This window comes from Bombus vancouverensis, chromosome 18, assembly GCF_051014615.1.
Source record: "Bombus vancouverensis nearcticus chromosome 18, iyBomVanc1_principal, whole genome shotgun sequence".
Classification (NCBI taxonomy): domain Eukaryota; kingdom Metazoa; phylum Arthropoda; class Insecta; order Hymenoptera; family Apidae; genus Bombus; species Bombus vancouverensis.
The window spans coordinates 2277863-2297939 of NC_134928.1; the positions used below are offsets into that span (position 1 = coordinate 2277863).

General features: G+C 45.4%; 1 long non-coding RNA gene across 1 annotated transcript in view; it reads left to right on the forward strand.

The window, feature by feature from the left end:
• Window positions 1-20077, forward strand: part of LOC117161340 (uncharacterized) — a 304050-nt gene that overhangs the window by 98655 nt on the left and 185318 nt on the right. Inside the window, exon 3 of the long non-coding RNA XR_013060700.1 lies at window positions 13178-13221. This is a non-coding gene — a long non-coding RNA (uncharacterized LOC117161340). The remainder of the gene's footprint in view (window positions 1-13177; window positions 13222-20077) is intronic.

Genomic DNA, 20077 nt, shown 5'->3' on the forward strand with positions numbered 1-20077 from the left:
CCGGCTGAGAACTTTACCGTTTCGCTGTCTGCTGAGATAATCTACTCGACTCCACCTACGCTTTCCACGAGAATCGAGCTTTGTTCGTCGCGATTCTGTCGTTTCCCTCTCGACTTCCCCTTTATCGAACGTTCGCCCGCTCGCCCATGGCTTTTTTCCTTTTTTTTTCTTACGAACGCGGGTGCAGGTGCGGCGAAACGGCTGGTCTGGAAACAAGGCAGCAATTCTTTGGAACCTGCACGGGAAATTAAGCAGGCACACTCGACTTTCTTCCTGAAACGACGCTGGCAGATATAACGCTGGCAGCCTCCGAGCGTCAAGAGCTCCGTCGACGAAATTGAGTTGCCATATTTCTGCAGGACGTAGGGCGTTCCATCGCGCAGCCGGTGGAACTTTCTGCGTCTGAAAAAGATTGCACATCGAAAGGTGAATGGAACGTTGCGCCGCTGTATCATTTGAGAAATATACAACGGAAGAATATTAAGATCCCTCGTATATATTTCTATCTGAATATTCGACCGTAGATATATAACCTACTACGGCTATTTTGGGGACCACCGCTGATCCATACAATATGAAATATCTTAGACAAATACCAAGACACAAAATAATGCCACGGAATAAGCTTCTTATATACGTACGCTGTATACTTGAACGTGGCGCAAGTGACATCTACATATGGATATCTTTCTGTGCAGGAAAATTACCGAGGAAACAAAATTCCAAATTCTACCTGTACACTCGTAAACCAAATAGAAGTTGCACGAGTACGATACCACGTTCTCTCCGCATATTTTATCTATCCTGTGTATACTTTGTTATTCCGAGGAACGTGGCATTCCTCGAATAAAAATAATCGAACGAACGAATTCTGTGTGCGCGAGCTCGATGATGAAAAACGGCTGAACGATGACGGAGCTTGCGAAATTCCTCCCATGTATCCGTAACGCGTCGCGATACGTGCTTCTGTTCTACGTGGGCGTGAATGCAGGTGCAGCAGCGGGGGAGAAAATCGTCTGCCGGCAAACTCCCAATCATGGACGTTCAGGGTAAATTAGAACGAACGAGACCATCCGTGGCCTCCAGCGCGAATTAACTGCACCCGTCGTCATCTGCATAAAGATAGCGAAAGAAAGAGAAAAGGAGGAGGCGGGGTTCGTCAGAGGGGGGACTAGGAATGGAACATCGACGCCGATGGCTTCGTCGCGTTTATCCGCACCACGTGCACGCGCGAGTCACGAATCGCGCGTGCGACTCGTAAATCATCGTCCTAGGCGATTTCGTGGTACGACGTCGATAAGCATGGTCAACGAAGTCAATTTTGCTTCGTCTAACGGAGCAAACAAATTCGATGGCTTTGGTTAACCACCGGAGAAAACGAGGTTCGCTGGTTTACCAAGAAAAGATCGATTAACCCTGGCGCGTTATTAAAACGGACTCTGTGTACGTACATTTTGATTGTCGTTAACGACGGTGTCGTGATTTGCATAGAGCGAATTGGCTGAATATAGATTCTCGCGGTAAACCTTGCGTTATGTAATCGCGACGTTTGTGGTTGTAAATTTACATACGACCGATTGACCATGCAATCTCATGTCTGTTTGTTACAACACAATGTCCGACACCTTCCTCTTTCTTCTTTTGGATGTCGAACGGTGAACAGGCAATGCGACCGAGCGTATTATCGTACGGTAGAACCGCGTTTTTACGAAGTCGATTTGTTCGAACGAAATTTGAGGTAGTACTCTCGAGTAAATGAGTTTCTGTCTGTTGAATTCGCTCGCATAAACCTGTCCAACAACGGACACAAATTGGACTATTTGTTACAACTTGCATTGCGACTTCTTTAAACTATTTGTCCTCTGGCAAATTCATGTAAACGATATTCTGCTGTACATTATCGTATGTATACTGTACATATATCTTATAAAATAAACTGCCTGCAAAATGTACTCGTACATCGCTATATTTATCGTAGCATTTACGTACAATTAGTAAAGTCCAAGTATATTAAATCTCACGTCGTTCAATGGTATATAGCTACGTAAATTCGATGTTACGAAAATGATTAAGTGCCTATAAAAGATACTTTCCGTAGCTGCTGTATATTTCGAAATATATTACTCGAAACTTACACCTCAAAATCCAAATTACTCCTAATTACGTATCTTGTTTCAATGTTGGCAATCGACTCGACCTCGTTGCATAAAACCGCTTGCAAACTACAGACCGAAGCACGCTGATTCGACGATTTTATTCGGACGCGTAACGTCATCTCCTCCGTAATAAACTTTCCAGAACCTGTGGTACCACCGTGAAGTGACAATTGCGGAAAAACGAACGCTCTACGCCTTAGCGTTTGGACGAAAGCGGACGGTGGCAGCGTAGCGGCTACGCCATCCTCGAGAAAGCAACGTCCGTCGGGTGCGGCGCAGAATGCAATGAAAATTATAAGAAACGGTAATGCCGCGTGGACATTTTTACGATAGTAGGAGCGCAATGGCGATTGGAATAATTAAACGGCGCTGGTGGATAATAACTAACGTGCCGCAACGAGGCTGCCTGGCTCCTCTGGTTGGCCCATCTCGGGGCTAATAAACTGCGCTGCATAAAGAGGCTACTTGTTCGAACCATCCGACACTACTCGTCGCGTCCACGTGCGACGAAGACCGACCGATCCTGGTGACGGCGAGGGGTAGCTAAAACGAGAGGAAGACCTGACAAAATCCGAGGTGGCTCGTCGTAAAGACGACACGGTCCCAAGTCGAGCCTCGAGAGCCGAAAGTATGAAATTGCTTATATTTTATAAAAGTCGACGGGGTTCGACGAAGCTATATTCCTCTCTGCAGACCTCGGTATCGTTCGGTATTGGTGCAGGAATAAGAAGGGAAAGGAGTCTCCGGTGACATTATGGGACAACGTGGGAAAGTGAGTGGAACACGGTGGTGGAGATCGTGAAGGGGAGGAACGCGTTTTCTCGTGAATAAACAACGAGCGTAGTAGCTGCGGAGGCAGCATATTGAAGGCGGAGGGAAGGCGCGCCAGGCGCGCGTGCGACTACGTGGGCTCAAAGAGGAACCCTTGCTTTCGAAGGTGTGGCCTTGTTGTCGCGCCGCTACGAAGTGGATCTACCTCGGTAACTAGTCTCCGACGACCTGCAGGAACCTAAGCTCGAAAAGAGTAATTCGATCGATGCAAAGGAAACAAAGAGCCATTCCTTGTAGGTTCGGGTTAGGTCTTCCGACAAATTTACGACGGTTAGGGCGAGCGCGGTAGAGATTCCCGGAGCGTAATCAAAGTTTCTGCGGAGATTCGAAACGCGGAGGCGTCCGCGGGACCTCGCCACGAGGCTTATTAGATTCACGGCGCTATTTTCGGATGTTACGCGGCCGGACGGGGCGGCCAGATGTTTTACGTTCGCAGCGATCGTGACGGGACTAGCGAGTTAAGTTCCACTGGCAAGAACTTGGCTAAAGTGGAGATGAAATTTGAAAAAAGATTAAGCTCCGAAACGCGAAGATAGAGAAGCTCTTCATTTACTAATAGTAATGTGCCATGTTGTTGTATACGTGATCTCATAAGTCGAAGATGAGTACGTACAACTAGCAAGGAAAGCGCGATATCGATATTTTTACAGAACGCCGCTTACATAATCAAAGAGGAGGAAGTTAACGTTACTTGCTTGAAACGAGAAGATAAAAGTTTCCTATCCATCGATGGCGGCGTGTCGTGAACAACGCAAAGATGAAATCGTATAACTGGAAACAAAAACGCGATACTAATATCGATAAGAAGTTAGCCGAACAATCGCGTATTCTCCCTTAATCAAGGTCCAATCTCGAAATTCCTAATAAAAAGAGCGACTCGATCGATAGGCGTTCCTTCTAATCGAGGCAACAGTCGTACCTTTCCCAAGAGAAATAAGAAAATATCAAATAAGAAAGGCCACCTATGCTTTTGTCTTCTAATCTTCCGTTAGAGAGAAAATAAGCAAACGCTCGGAGCACCCCGCGAGGGGCTCGTATTAGCCTCACCGTGACCGTTCTAATATCCACGCAAAGAAGCATAAAGTTACCTTGTAAACAACCAGCCCTGGCTATTTGTCGGAGCGTTCCCCCTGTGATCGTCACGTATCGCTCGTTTACCTCGCGGTAACAAGATGTAGCGGTCACAGCTCGGAACCATCCCAATTGTACGTCGGATATCTGTTCCAGGAGATCATCTTTGCAGATTAATCCCTTCCATTTCCGCGATGAGTTCCATCCTCGCTCCTCCAAGTTTCCACTCGCTATACCATCAACTTACATAGCTCCAATTACATATTTTTCAACCACTTTGCTCCGTCTTCTCGACCGTTTCTCGTTACAGTCGTCTCATGCAATTCACTAAGTGCTTCACTCAAGAAATCCACCAACTTTACAAAATTGCTGCCAACTTGTGTATATGTACATCTTCGTTGTACGTATCATTTAATTATTATTGTTCGATCGTATCACACAAATCAAGTACACGGGTGCGCGATATAAGATCTTCTTGTTCTGACTCCGTTCTTCCAGTGCTGAAACAAGGTACACGGAAGCTGATACCATTAAATTCTAATTTTACAAAATGCTTCCTCGTTATGTATCGTAACGTCACTCGGTTATCGTTGTTTCATCGTATCACACAGATCAAATTCACCGCAGCACAAAATAGAAGATCCTTTGGCTTAGCTCGTTTTAGCAGAAGGTAGAGTACACGGAATCTGACGATATCGCGGAGTAAACGTGCACCGCGCCACCCCTGTCTGATACAGTCAATGGCAGGGAACGAGTTTGAGCGCGGTGACATTAGCTCGATAACGGAGAGTGCTGGCACAATAACGTGTGCATAATTGCACGCCGTTGCACGCGAGTTCGACCGCGGACGAGCATAATCCAGCGACCGTTTCCACCCCCGCGATCGTTGCGACGGCAGACAGGCGAAAATCACGGAGGGTGAAGGTGGGCGCGCGTATGAATTGCCACCCCTCGTGTAACCTACGTTGTACCTATCCTTCTCCACTACGAACGTGTGCGTTCGCCAACGAGTTTTCACAGTTGTGTGAGCGAAGGTGGCGGACTGTACGTGCGCCCGGAGGAGTTGCACCGCGAGTTTCCTTTTCTCCTCTATTTGCAACGAACCTCTCTCTCGCCTCTTCCGACCACTCTGGCTGCAGTAGAGTTCAGTTTCCACGTTCTACCGACAATCCAATTTATACGAGGGATTATTCGAGGCACCAGGGGTGGTTTCGAGGCACCCCACCCCAACGTAGTCGACGTTCTAGCCCCCATCATCCCTGCTCGAGCTTCCCCCTTCCATCGACGCTCGTTGAATCGCGATGCTCGGATCGACGAGAGCCCTACCTTCCCTCGATCGTGCTCTCTCCGGCCAAACATGGCCGATTCCAGCTTCGACTTTGGCCTCCAGCTGCGTCCAGGATTCACAGGGTCTCTTGTTTCTTCGTGTTTGCCGTCTGGAAAGAAACAGATCCAATGAGATCGTTTTTTTTTTTTCTTTGGAAGATGTCGATCTTCTACGGTTACATAGGTAATCGTGGGGAGTGATGTTTCTTTTTCCCTCGAAATTCCTTGCAGCGAAATGGAGGAAAGTTTCGCCAGACACGAAGGTGGATAATATTTTTGTGAAAGTCACTCTCGTTTAAATTTTAATTTCCCGAAACTCGAACATAGTTTGGGAGAAGCTAATCAAAGTTTCAGCTAGAAATTCCGTACCTGCCTCGAAACCACCGTAAAAAGTCGCTCGGTTTGGAATATAAATCATGCGATTTGGTAGTTACTACAACGTTTAACGTAATCGGAGTTTTCACTGATTAAGAGCTTGTTCGAATTCCGATCGGCCTGCGATATAGAGAAGCTCCTCGTTCAATTTCCGAAATCGCTCGAGCACGAAAGTTTGCTGGAACAAGTTCGCGACGATCGTTACCGTCGAGCGCCATTCCCGACGTTCTCTTCGTCCCTTGGTGCTACACAGTACCCGCAAAATTGTCGTGTTCGCGCGATTTTGTTTAGATTCCTACGATATTCCCGCGGATAAATTATTTACGATGATACGCGGATGACGCGAGTTACGCTCCCTTATCGGCCATTATCCTATAAAATGTGGATGTTTATGGACTACCCGCGACGCTTACGTATATTATGACACATTGCAGAAACCTGCGCGCTTCTTTCTGCGTATTCCACGCGTCCAATCTCGGTAACGCTCTTCGTTTATCGCTTTTCTACCCGAGTATCCAATTTTCAAACCTTCTAACCACCTGACGTTTTATAGACGCACCTTTGCCTATTTTAAGCGTTCGCGATTATCATTTTTACTCCGTCTTCGAGATTCTCCGTACGTACGCAGTCGGTCGAGGAAAAAATGCTCGCGTTTTCTCTCCTCCGATCATACTAGATCGCAGAAATCGATATCGTTCCATCGAGGGACACATCCTGCGGCATATAGCGAGCATTCTGATCAAAACGCCGAGCACGATCTCTATGTAGATGGAAAAGACGTGGATAAGTATCGCGTACGATTTCAAGGTGGCCGATCGAACTCGCGATGATTTTTTCTTGCAGCGGAGGCCAGCCAGTCGGTCAGCCACTCCCGTGGGATTCTCCAATCTGGAGGCGTGTGCAACTTACGATGGTTCGTTCGCGATATCCTTGCCGAGCTTGTATAAATAAGCGGCTCACGACGCTAAAATCCTGAGCCAGTTGAAAAAGGCCGCTCTTCCAGAGGAATTTGGTCGTATAACGTCCGCAGGATGCTCGTCGATTCCCGATCAACGCGCCGCGAGGATGCAGCCCTCGGTGCACACGCGACGCCGCAATTTTATTCCAGCGATTCCTCGCCTCGGGCCACCGTCGACTTTACCACGCTTCTTCCTTTCTTTCTCGCTCGTGGCTATCAGGAGAATAGCATCCTTTGTAAATACGCCTTTTTGCCAGTCTTCTCGTTACCTCGCGATATGCAGAGGAGATGAAGTCGCGCAACAGAGATATCGATCGTCGGCCAGCTTACGGGGCGAGTCCTAACTAGGTTTTCCCCGACTTCGAAACGACCGATGTTGCGCGAGTTTCGAGTGACTGGATGCCCGGCAAATGATTTTCATTTCTTTTTGCTAAACGAGAGTTTCTCGTAATTCGATCGGCCAACTGGATATAATACATTTCCGGAGTGTTCTCCGGAAGTTCGAGCCTCTTTTCTAATATTCCAAGCTTTCGATAAATCTGAGAGAATTCTCGGATACTTGTCAATGCGTCCTCTACGTTATATCACCATTTGTTAAGTCGATCGTTTGTAACTCTTCCGGTTAGAAGTAGAAATTACGAAGAAAAACATTCAGAGTGAAACTCTGCTCGTTTGCACTAAGTAAAACGTAAAACATAGTTATCTAATGTTTCCCGGTAAAAATAAATATTCATCGGAAGCATGTTCAAGGACGAAATTTCGCCCACCTGTCTCAAATGACAGATAAAACTTAATTACCTAGCGCTGTGCTTATTCGCATGCCAAGATTATCAACATCATTAATCATCTACCGATACATATATCGATGTAACATCGGGCAACATTACCAAATAAATTTCATCGGAAGTAACGTGGAGGTATTTCTTTTATCTGGTAGACTATTTACGATCAATTCTCATTGAGAATTATAAGTAAATTCTTTCGGCATGGACTGGATGGTACTGTAACCACTGTAACTTGGATTAGAACGGTTTATAGTATGTTTGATTCTAGTTAAACCTAACGCTTCGATCTAAAGGGTATTGTCCAAGTAACACAGATGCAAAGAAATTTCCCCAATTTTCCTCCATACGTATAACATCCTCCGTTTGGAGGGAGGAAAAATCCTTCGGCAGACGAAAAGTGGCGTTCACCGTGGTTCTGGTACGAAGGTCTGGTACAGAAGGAAAGCGCGAGCGTGCGTTATCCCAAAGAAGAGAGATACGAGGGCGGAAACGGTGGATACGGGTGGTTTCCCAGACACTTTAAAACAGGAATTTACGCGACCCGTCTCAAACGTAAACAATGGCTGAGACGCGGTGATAAATCCGCGGGGGAGCTCCATCGTAGGTTATCTAGGTCTACGAGTGACTCGTTCAGCCGCGTTCCGTAGATGGGCGTTACATTCAGCAGGGCGCATACTTTCGAAGATTTACCAAGCAAATAGTGGAAAAATGTACCGGTGGAAACGCGGTGGCGTGACTCAATGGCACCCGTAAAACCATTCCAGATATCTTTTTTCACGATAACGCGACTACGTAATGCATCGACACGTTCACCGCGGATTCGATTTTCGTTAGTTGTTAGGCCGCACATGTTTATGCTGTTTTACGTTTTTGCGGGAAAAGATAAAAGAATCGATGGCTGTGCCGGAATTTATCTGGTCTGATAAATATAACGTTACAGCGAGAACTTTAGTTTCTACGTTTTATACTCTTTCGGATATCGTGTGTTTTCGCATCTTCGAATTTCCTGTAAACGCTCCATGCTCGCGAGTAATTCGTACGCGATACTGTATCTGTATTGTAAAAAGCTTTATACATCGGGAACTTGTATGCGTTCAATAAAAACAGGCTGCCTATCTTTATGGATCCGATGGACTTTTACATTTATGAAAATACAACTGAAGAAATATTTCGTTATTGAAGATTATGCGATCTAAATTGGGATTTGTTTCGGCCAACGAATACAGAGAACAGGTAACGTACGTTATTCGGGATATGTACTATATTTTTCTATACTGTACGAGCCCTTAAATTTCCTGTAATCACAGAAACATCCACGGTCTAGATAGGAATTACCATAAAACGTTTTCTCTCAATTTCGGGTTACGTCGTACTTTCAAGCCGTGCACACAACCTACGAAAGTAAATGCCGATTTGAATTCACGTCATACGCGATGTGTATTAACCCCAATTCCTCGAAAATTCTCTATTCCGAACGTATTGTGCGATTCATTAATTGAACAATTCGAACGGTATATACATTCTACGGAAATATCGAACGAGTATTTCTGATTCGATGAACGAGATAAGCAACGCATTCCTGTTTTTTAATCGACGAGCAATCGCCGAGACTTTGCCGTTTCGCGAAAGCTCAAGGCTGACATCGAAGGGTAAAAATAAAGAGAAAAGATGTACGTCGATCTTGCCACGAAAAATTTACAGAAATTTACGGACAAGGCAATAATTATGGCGCTGATGGGAAGGCGAAGGTGGACCGAGATGCGCCTTCGAAAAGGATAAAGCAAAGACGAAGTCGAATAATACACGGAGAAATTACAGCAACGTCACTTACCAACGACTTTTACAACCACGCTAATTATCGCGTTTTATTGGTAAACTACTGGCCGCCGGCTCGTACACGGACATTTTCCATGAAAGAGAACAAGATAACGTACGCTGTGTTCGTTCAATAATCGGCCAGTTCGAGTTCATTAGTCGTATCGTTAAAGGAATGGCGAGAGGCACGTCGATTATAAATGCGGATGATTTATCGGCCTCGATACGACAGTTAATTAATTCCATGCACAGATAGCAGTCAGCGATTCTGAAACCTCTGTCGCTTTCCGTGTCACGAACTTTAGCTCGTATTCGTCGCTGACTATAATCGTTAAGAAAATTACCGATTTTCCGTCTTCTTTTCCTTTATAATTTCGTTTAAAATTGAATGAAATCGTACTCCGTGGCAATGAAGTCTTTAATGAACTTCGTCGTTCGATATCGCAAATGTTCGCCGTTACTAAAACGTTTACGGCAATAACCAGGCAACTTTGATATTTAAATTATGCGGTGGCTATAAAAATTATTCCCACGTAATCGTATTTTCTTCGTCAGGTTTTACCTTTCGTTTTCACGGTATGAAATCTCTGATGTTATCGACGTGAATATACGTACAGTATACGAACGTACAAATACCGTGTTAGATACAATGCAATTAGTTTATTCATAAGTGAAAATGTTTATCGCTATGAAAATCAATCGGCTGTGAGTTTGCAACGCGTTTCCATTGCCTCGTCGTCGCAGCGGCTCTTTCGATTATCGCTAAATTACGACAAGTGATCTTCCGGGGAAAGAAACTCGTTTCGTTTACCTGAAATTTTCTGAAAATCTCGAACGTTCGTCTGGAAGCGTCGATGCGGAAGGAAACGGAAGGAAGTTTGCAGGCATTGGACATCGCGGTGTACTACGAAAATGGTAGCTGACTCCATCGCGTGGCGACTCGGAACGCGAGGAACGTGCGGCGAAAGAGAAGCGGCGGCTGCAACGTTCTCGTTGGAAACGTTGCCACTCCGGCAACGATGAAAATCGCGCGAAAAGGTTCGGTCGCTAGCCACGGACGTATAAATAGTACATGAGACGACGAGAACTAGCAGACTCGGCGGGAATCTCGTTCGAGAGGAGCGACGACCCAGTCAACGATAGAGCGAAACTGACGTTTACAATGACGACGAATCGCTGTTAAACGGGCGTTCAGCTTTCGGCCAATTGCTTCTCATTGACACGCAATCCCTTGGTAGGACTGACCGCTGAATGATTTAAACATGTCACTGATTAAAATAAAATCGCTAATGACGGTCATGAGTCGAAGTATAGATCATACTTGTAATGTACATCGGCGAGGTGTTGGCAGTGTCGTTAACTCGTTCACGAGGACCCCGTGAGAGGAATTTCTTTTCGTCCAAGTGTCTGTGTCGATCTGTGTCGATTCTAGATTCGTACTTCGCAAGCGGTATATCTGTCCGTTGAATGTTCGATGACGTAGGAAAATTCGCCAAGTGTTCGAAATCGTCCTGCACTTTTCCACTGTGTAATATCGTTAGAAAAGTTTCGTAAGTTACTAGTGCTAAAACAAATCCTCTTGCACAGCAACGGAACTACTAGTAAGAGAAATAAAATTGCCTACGAGTAAACCGCGGCAATTGCCAGCAGCTGTAAAATTAGAAAATCGTAAAAATATCGTGCAACGAGAGTTTTTAACCTACGACTTGCCAATTCGCTGAAATTTTCAGTCGCTAAAGTATCGCGCGAGAGAGCCGCGACGATGCTTCTAACTGTAAATCGCTTCTGAAATCGATTACCACGTATCCTAGCTCGCGCAAGCAAATTCGTACACGTTCGCGTAAAGCGTAATCGTAAAGCGTCGTAAAGAGCGGAGCGACGAAACGGTATCGAAACAATCTTTTATCCGGCTCGATGCCGATATCCGAAAATTCCTTTTCACGACTCCATTCCAGTCGCTATTCATCGTTCCTAAATCGTAATTTAAACTCTTCTATTCGGCTAAGCCGGCTATAAAGTTACCTAGCTGGCAGATCGATACCGAAGTCGGTGAAATCCTTCGAAACGAGGTGGATCTGGTCTGACAAGCAGCGGGTCGCGATTAAACGAGACTGCTGCACCCCTTTCTCGGCCGTGTAACGAGTCCACCAGCTAATTACAGGCGAAGTTACAGCCTCGTTGTCGCGCGATCAAGGGTCCCTGGTTACGATATTATTTAACCGGCCGAGTCGATTGGCCGTCGCTCTCCGCGAAACCGCGAGGATCGCTCGGAATTACGCGGTCAGTGTGCCTTTCGTGGCGCTGTGATATAATAGGAAACGGCTTAAATAAATTATAGCACGGGTCACGATAAAACGCCTTTAATTTATTTTAACGACGCCGTATAACGTGCCCGTATAAATTTCGTCTCGAGGATGCCGCTTCCTGCCAGCGCCTTCTCTCGCCGCGCCGCCGCCCGATCGAATAACAATCATCGCCGATTTATTCTCCGGCTCTACGAGTTGCTAATTACCGTACGACGGCCGTCGTTCGATATCACGACCAGCTAGTTTATAGCTTTCCTGATTCGCCGCGATGTCTTTCTTCGAATCGTCGAAAGCGATTCGAGCGAACAGACGCTCCGTCGGTCGCGGCGACCACAGTCTTTTCGTCTTTCGAAGGTTCCTCGTTCTCCTCGATTTCCATTTCGTGTCAACTTTTGCGTGCGAATGGCACATCGGGTAAAACAACGAGGCAGATTTTGCCGCAAGTATCGATGACGATGCTTTGGAGAAGAAGGAGAAGTGCGTTTGAGGAGAAGAGGAGACGGCGACGGCTTGCGTTCATGAGATTTGCTTGTGGAAATAAATGAGAGTTGGTGAGAAATAACCAACGAGAAATACGCCGTGTTAATTGTCGTTAAGACGAGCGATAGACGGCCTATGGAAAATTAATCCCCAATTATTACACCTTTTTCTCGTCGCAAATTCGCGAAACGTTTCAACCATTGCCATTCCGATCGATAGACTCCGCTTTACGCATTCGATATGCAACTTACGGGCACAGGAACGCGTGGAACGTACATAGCACGCGAGAATCAAATAGCCAAGATGTAACATCTACCTGTTGCAATAATTAGTCGATGAAACAAATCTTCTCTCGTGTTCCATTTCTCCAAGCATATTCTCAAAGATATGAATTTGTCACCAATCTGCGTATGCTGATCACTGATCACGATGCACTACGACGTGTACGAATCACACTCGCGATGGAAGGAGTTGAGAAAAGCTCGCGTTCGACCGAAGATTCGGAACAAACTGAAGAGAATTAGGAAAGAGGAAAGGAGTATCCGCGAGGGAAAGTGAACGATTTGACATTTCGTCTAAAAAGATACCTAGGCGGGACGTGGAGCGCGACGATGGAAAGGGTTCGCTCGGAAGAAAAGGGAACCCTTTCCCGTGACATTTTTACAGCGCAGTAAATAAGCAACTTTCTCCTAACCCTTTTCAACCGAGTCGCGCATCCGCTAGCGCGAACTTTCACTTCTCTCGTGCTGGGTTTTTTACACCCCCGCGTGCCGAATCTCACGAGAACGGTTCGCCCTTCCGTCGAGGTAGAACGCGAGGGAACGAAACGAAAAATATCGTGATGTTTGCAAAGATCGTCGGATTTTACGAGACAGCGTAACGAAAGAATTTGTTGTTCCGCGTGACTCACCGCAGCGGTTCGTTGAAAATCGCTCGAAGCTCTTGACGAAGCTTCTTTATCCTAAAATTAAACGTTACGGCGAAATAATAGCCGAGCGTGTTCGCTCTCGAAACTAGAAGAATTCGCCACTATGTTTAAAATCGACAATTGCAACCGGATCGTTTTTGTTGCAGATTACTGGTGCACAGCTGGGCCGTCGGACTTCGTCCATGCGGAGGTAAGAAATAACCCACGATCGAACATCTTTGATTATTGTTTCAACGATCGTTACTTTTACCGTACAATACGACGGTGTTACGGTTTGCGCGAGTTTCCGTTAACCCTTTCACGCTCGACGTTGCGTAACAACTTTGCGCTTTATGCCATGCTTACGGTGCTTGCGTGTTCCGTCGTTCTTAACAACGAAACATCCAAGAAGACCGAAATGCACGCGTACTCGGAATTTGTTTATTTCGTTGCTCGCATTATCCTCCGTAACAACAACCTCAAAGATAAAAACTAGCTGCAACTTTAGCGCGCTGTGTCTTGCTTGGAAAAAGAGTGCTAGAGAGCGTTTGATCCTGAAAGGGTTGACGATCGTTCGACGGATTTTTAATAACAATCGATAGCGTGGATTGTTAAGAATATAAGAGTACGAGAAGGGAAATGCTTGGCTTACAAAGCGAAACGTAGAAGCGATTATCGTAGGGAAGGAGGTCCGGCGCCACGTTCGGAAGGATTTTTCTACGATTTCTCAAGCGTTTTGAAATCGTCGTTCGATATTGGAAAAACAGCGTGTAACGGTAGTCGGGAAAAATATATGAAAACGCGGAACGATCGCGGAGATGCAACGAGAAACGAGCTTCTTTGTAGCCAGTATCTTAATTCTTAAAATATCCTGGCTGTCGGCTGGCATACGAAGGTCCGTGAAACACGTAATATACAACTTCCTTAAAAGGCAGTTCGTAATAGGTATTCCGCAAAGTACAACGTCATTATAAATTCACGTTTACGTTGGGTATCCCAGCCTCGACGTCGGCGGAGAGTTCGGAAACAGGCATCGAGAACGCGGCACTTTACACTTCGCGACACTCCCTACGCCGTTAATTCGTTACTTTACTTTACCCTTTACGGCGGGTAGTCACGATTTTCTCGCTGATTTATAATAACCGATATCGCGAACGGCCATTCGTATTCGAAAACGAGCCAACGCTCTTCTTATCTCCCTCCCCTTCTTCTCTGCTTTTCTTTTTCACTTGTCTCGCGCCTCTGCTCGCTCGCTCGTTCGACGAACGAAATTTTTTCCCCCGATCGGAAAGCCAGAAGATGACCGTTCGGACCGATTTTACGGCTAACGAAAACTGAGAGAACGTAGACGAAGATTAGAACGAGATAGGATCGTTCGAATCAGCCGAGCTTCGCCGTCCGAAAGTTCAACCTCCGATATCGCACAGAATAATCAGGCTCGTTGTATATTTCGAGACGGTGTTAGTCTCCAACGTGATAACGAAGAAACGAGAAGACATTGCGCGCTTTGGGTTCGCGAAAAAGCATCGAAAAGCGAAAAATAGCTCGAACGATTCGTACTCGTGTAACGAAATTGAGAAATTGGTAAAAAGTGGAATTTTTGGCTTCCGAGCGACTCGACTTCGCTCCAAAGCGACGATATTAATGGAACGAAGCTTCTAATTTTTGCCGAGACGCGTAATTGAGGATTTTCCTTCTTCAAGAAAGTTCTCCATTTGAGAGAAGAAATTGTCGAGAAACCGAAAACATAAGGAAGAGTGTTCTCTTCACAGCGAGAATTCTGCGTTCTCGTTCGTAGGAAATTCTCAACGTGTACAGTTAAAAATATGTTTTCCTCTCGATTGCTGCGTCGATGACGAGACGCGAAGCTATCCGACGATAAGTGTCTGCCCTAAATATTTGTAGAGTACGTACTAGATCCAAGAACTGGAATGGAAGGCATGATCTATGTCACAGCGTCGTTTACGCATAGCGCGCGGTAGCTTTCAAGGATAAACAACGTTGAACAAGATTTACAGCGTTGTATGAATACGATGTCTTTGACGATAGCGCGTATAGGTATTCGATGAGTTACAAGGTGTGCGAAATTTCACGAACGTTTCTACATTTTGATAGTTCGATAGATTTCGAGGAAGCGTTAAAAAATGATTTACGCGGATATTTTAAATAGTTTTGAAACTAAAACGTTGTATAATATTCCAAGTGAACTTTTTACCACACCGAAACTTTGTATTCGAGCTGCACATCGAACTGTCGTGTAGAATAATTTAAAGAGCGATAAGACGATTAATCAGTTTTACGAACGATCCAACACGAGTACAACCGTAAAATTATTGCAGGGCATGCGAATGGAGACGAGTAAGTAAATAAGTAGGTGTCAATGAGGACAGATAGACTCCATTAATTTCTACGTTAATATCACACGCTGGCATAACATTCCTCTGGCCATTTACTACGAAATAAGCTTCTCTCTCGTCGCACATTAATCTCGTCGCGTATTATTCTACATGCCCCTGCAACCTTCTTGGTACTCGTATTTTACAACCAACGAGCTTCTCCTTAACAGCTTGTTCTACAAACATACCACTAAGGAAAATCTGTCCTAAGTATAGCAAAGAAGCGACGCGTGTATATAAATAGCTTGGAAGAAATGCAAGTGGAGAGAAGTGGTCGTTTCCTCCGCGAAGAGGCCATTGATCGTACAAAATCTACGAGTCGTTGGATTGCACAACGTTGACCTTTGGTCGATCTTCAACCCCTACGGCTAACCGCGTATCTCTATGGATAGTAAAATGCACGATAAGCCAGGAACCTATCGGGTCAAGCTGTAGACCGTCGTCGACTCGAATTTCAGATTGGAGAAAACAAGGCTGATAAGGGGAAAAACTGGAACAGGCGTTCGATGGCGTCGGGCCAACGATCCTATGGTCCCCGGGAACGCGTTTCAGCTTTTCGAACCGAACGTTCGTCGCGTTGCGAACCTTCGCGTCAGTCGGGGGACGCAATTAGTCGCGATGCGCGGCTCGCATGTAAACAACACGGCAGCGTAGTAGAGTTGGTTTGCATTATTCGCGGCACGGTATCGTGCAGCTTGGTTCGATAGGAAAGCGCAAAGAGGAGAGGACAACGAGGCTCTTGTATCCAGCAGCATCCCATGATGGCTGACAACGACGCCCACCCCACTCCGCCTCCAATTTCTGGTCCAGCTCGCTCTTTCCCCTCTGCCAGGTCCGGAAGGATCAGCCTGGCCTAACCTAACCCTTACTTAAGCTCCCTTTCGCGGCCATATTGGCCCGAGGGTTGGGCCACCAAAAGAGACGACGACTCATTGGCCGGGAAGAGAGAGATCTCGCCCAGTTTCCTTCTCTCCTACTGTCTCTCTTTCTCTCGCTTCCTGTCTGACTTCAGCCCCTCTTTGTCCCTCGTTCGTTTCGCCGTAAGCCTCTCTCTCTCTCTTCGTCTTCTTCAGCGGCAGCATCTTCGTCCTGCTCGTTCGAAATTCCAGGTCTCTCCCTCTTGGCGTTGCCCGTACACGAAGCAAGGCGGTCGGGGCTCGTTGAACTTTAGCAAGTCGCTTTCCCAGGTCCCTGTTGAAATTTCAGCTTTTCTCTCCAGGACTCCAGGATATGCGTTCTTTTTTCTCCTCGCTCTCTTCTTCCAGAGATGCGGTTTTTCCCAAGTTTTTTCGGCTGCCTGGGTTACATCCAGTCGTTCGAGTGGCTACGAGTCTCGCGGACGTTCGTCCTCCCTTCGGCCCTGTTTTTATCGCTGTTTCCCGTCCGTCCCTTATCGGTGGTACATCGAGCGCGCGAGTAAATTTTTCAAAGTTCCGCCGGAATTTCCAGCGCCCGTCCGGCGACCCTCTTCCTTCGCTCTCTGTCGTCCATCGTTTCTCGGGGACCATGTAAAACGGAAAAAAGAGGGGGACGGCGGCAGGAGGCAAAAAGAAGGAAAAGTTGCAACGAGACTTTCGAGAATGCATAATTCGAGGCCGTGTCCCTGGACAGACGGTTCGAGTGAGTTCAATGATCTAGATGCGCCGCGTCCGTGACGCAAGGTCTGCATACGCGATCACGATGGCGAACATAATCGCGGCTCCAAAACCGTGCCTCCTGCCCGCGAGCTTCCCAATTCGACACGGTGGCCGCTGTTTCAAGGAGCCGAACTCTACGCGCTCCTATAATTTCCGGGAAATTACAGGAGTCTTTAGGCCAGAAAACGAACGAAAAATTCACGAGACATCGCTGACAGAGAGAATACGACCGCGTAATTATTCGTCGGCTGTTTATTAGATTGTCGGAAAAGCGTCTTTCTTTCACAGACGCGTCTTTCGCAACGATGCAACTTTGAACAAACGCGAAACCTAACGTCTGTCGAACGTTGTGATCATCATTTTCATAGAACAAAATTCGATGAAATAATATAAAACGAAAGAGACGTTCCGGACCACCTAATACGTTAATATTCGACGAAAGGTTGAACGTGTCTCTTGAAAAAAGATCGCTAATCGTATATGAAATCTCTTTCAACCGAACGTCTTTCAACGTCTTTTCTTTATGTCTTTTTACGAATACTGGGAAGGTCCTTTCTTTTTGTTTCGCAACAGATTGAAAAAGGTTACCGATATTTAAAGACCTTGTTATACGTACACGAAGACGGTTAATCGAGCTACACGGAAGCCAGACTATCCGTAATTGACTCGATCAAGATGATAATCGAAAAAGTTATTCGTACGTTCTTACATGAAACTGAAATACTGTTGGGAAAGTAGAGTTAATCAGTTTGTCTTCGGAATGGGTAGATTAGCTGGTAATTCGAAGGCGATTACAAGTCAACGAGGATACAAACCTGATGGCAGGTAAGCGAGTGCAGGTACTTCGATAACCGTGCAAATCCTCGTCGAGTTCTTTTACAAGACTCCATAAACCGATTAACTTCCCGTTAACGTTCCTCCACGACGACGTAATAAAACCAAAAAAAAAAAAACAATCAAACAAACAAAAAATAACACAAGAGATCACCGTCAAAGTTTGAGTGTAACAGGCAGCCGATCGCAAGGCAACGTGAACCGAAAGCCGACTGTCGTTGCTACGTTATTGCAGAAAAAAAGAAAGTGAAACTCCATCCCTGCCATTATCCGGTCAACCCTTGCTTCGCTTTCGAATTTTTAGCATTTTTATTGCCGAGGCTACTTTCACCAACCCTTTTGCCGATTGCGGACAACTCGGCCTGTCTTCAACCCTTTTTACGAGTGGCTTTAAAAGAGAAAGTTGTACCTTGGAGACCCAGGAGAAGGAATTACCCCGTTTGTGCGAAGGGGCAAGGGGGCATTAAAGGGGCAAGTAATTCTCCAGACCGGATGACTTACACCTTGTTTGTTTCGGTTGAGGTTTATTGGCAAACTTCGTACGCCCCGACCTCGTAAACGATTTTATTTCGCGTGCGGCGTACGCGAATCGTTGCGCGAATTCGGTCCGCGGACGCGAATATCTGGCCCGATTCCACTGTTATTTGTTTTTCCTTAAAGCCAGTTTAGAAGCGTTTTACTGGGCGATACGGCCAGGTCAGGACGCACGCTGTCGATCGACTGGAAACAAGATGTGACTTTTCTTCTTGCTCGCGGTGCATCGTAATACGGTAACATTCCGTTTATCGGAAGCTGTCGGCCGGACAAACAGTTTATACAATTGGAATTCGTATAACAATAGCCTGGTTCGCTAATTTTTCTAATTGATTTCGTCGTTTATTCAATTTGTCGTTCGCGCGATAGAAACTCACGTTCGGATGGATGGAATCGAAGCGACGAAAGTTAATCGGACATCGACTGAAATTTCATTCGAATAAATTGAATCGTACTATGCGTGTAAGTACGAACGATAATTACATTACGTGGAAGAAGAATCAATGATATGTGTATAACGCGTTATTGCATTTATTTCCTTTGAATTACATGCGTGGAGAAAACAGACCGAAAGATAGGATTGGTAAACACGACGATTCCACTCGCACGTGGTGATATAATACTCGTCGCGAGAAATATAATCGCATACTCGTTTGCTAATTGGTTTGCATAGAATCATTTGAAACCGATAGAAAATCGTCGAGCATCTCTTAAAGCGCAGAAATGATATTCGAATAAATGGAATACGACGTGAAACTGTTTATAGTAATGCGTATGTTGTGTAATTAAACGATTAACGTATCAGGTACCGAGATACGGTGTTTTAACATTCATTCATATTTTACTTTTATTCGTTATATTATTTAATTAAAGATTCGACGTCGATTGAAGTTCTAAGCGACTACCTCAATAGTATATTTTAAGAGTCCATCGTACTAATTTTAGTTTTCGGATCGCGTTTAAGTATCTCCCGACATAGAAAGAAGACAGAATTTAGAACCGCTGTATTTAGACTGTATTGCTTCAAATTACGTTCTATGACTAAATAAATCCTTTTTGTTTCGAAATCAATAATTAAGAACGAATCGAATCGAGCAAAATATAATCACGTGAGATAGAAAAATAGTTTCCTAAGTCATGTCTTCATCGAATCGTACAACTAAAAGACGTAAATACGCGATCAGAAAAATGGTAAAACCTCTCTGATTCGCGCAGACACTCGCTAATAATCGTTACGACAATTATTTTAACATAATATCAAACGTAGCAATATTTATTGATTCAATTTCAAACAGTCTACAAGCTTCAAGTGCTAATTTCATCGAACAGTTTCTATTTTTCTAATTTTCCGCTCCTACGACTGATTCTCTTATCTTAAAGTACCTCGCTGAAATACAAAACATCTACGATCGTCTATAAAGCCAACTATTTTTTGTATCACAATCTCGTCTCTTCTAAATTCTTCGTCGCCCGATTATAACCTGACACGAATTCTACGAGTTTCCTCGCAGAGACACGAACGATTTATTATTTAATCGCCGGAACGCGTACACAAGAAAGCGCGAAGAAAACTACGAAACGTAGTTAATTTCGATTTACGCGCGAGCAGAACTCCGTTACACGAGTGGCTCGGTTGTACAGGTACATAATAGAAACTAGCTATCGC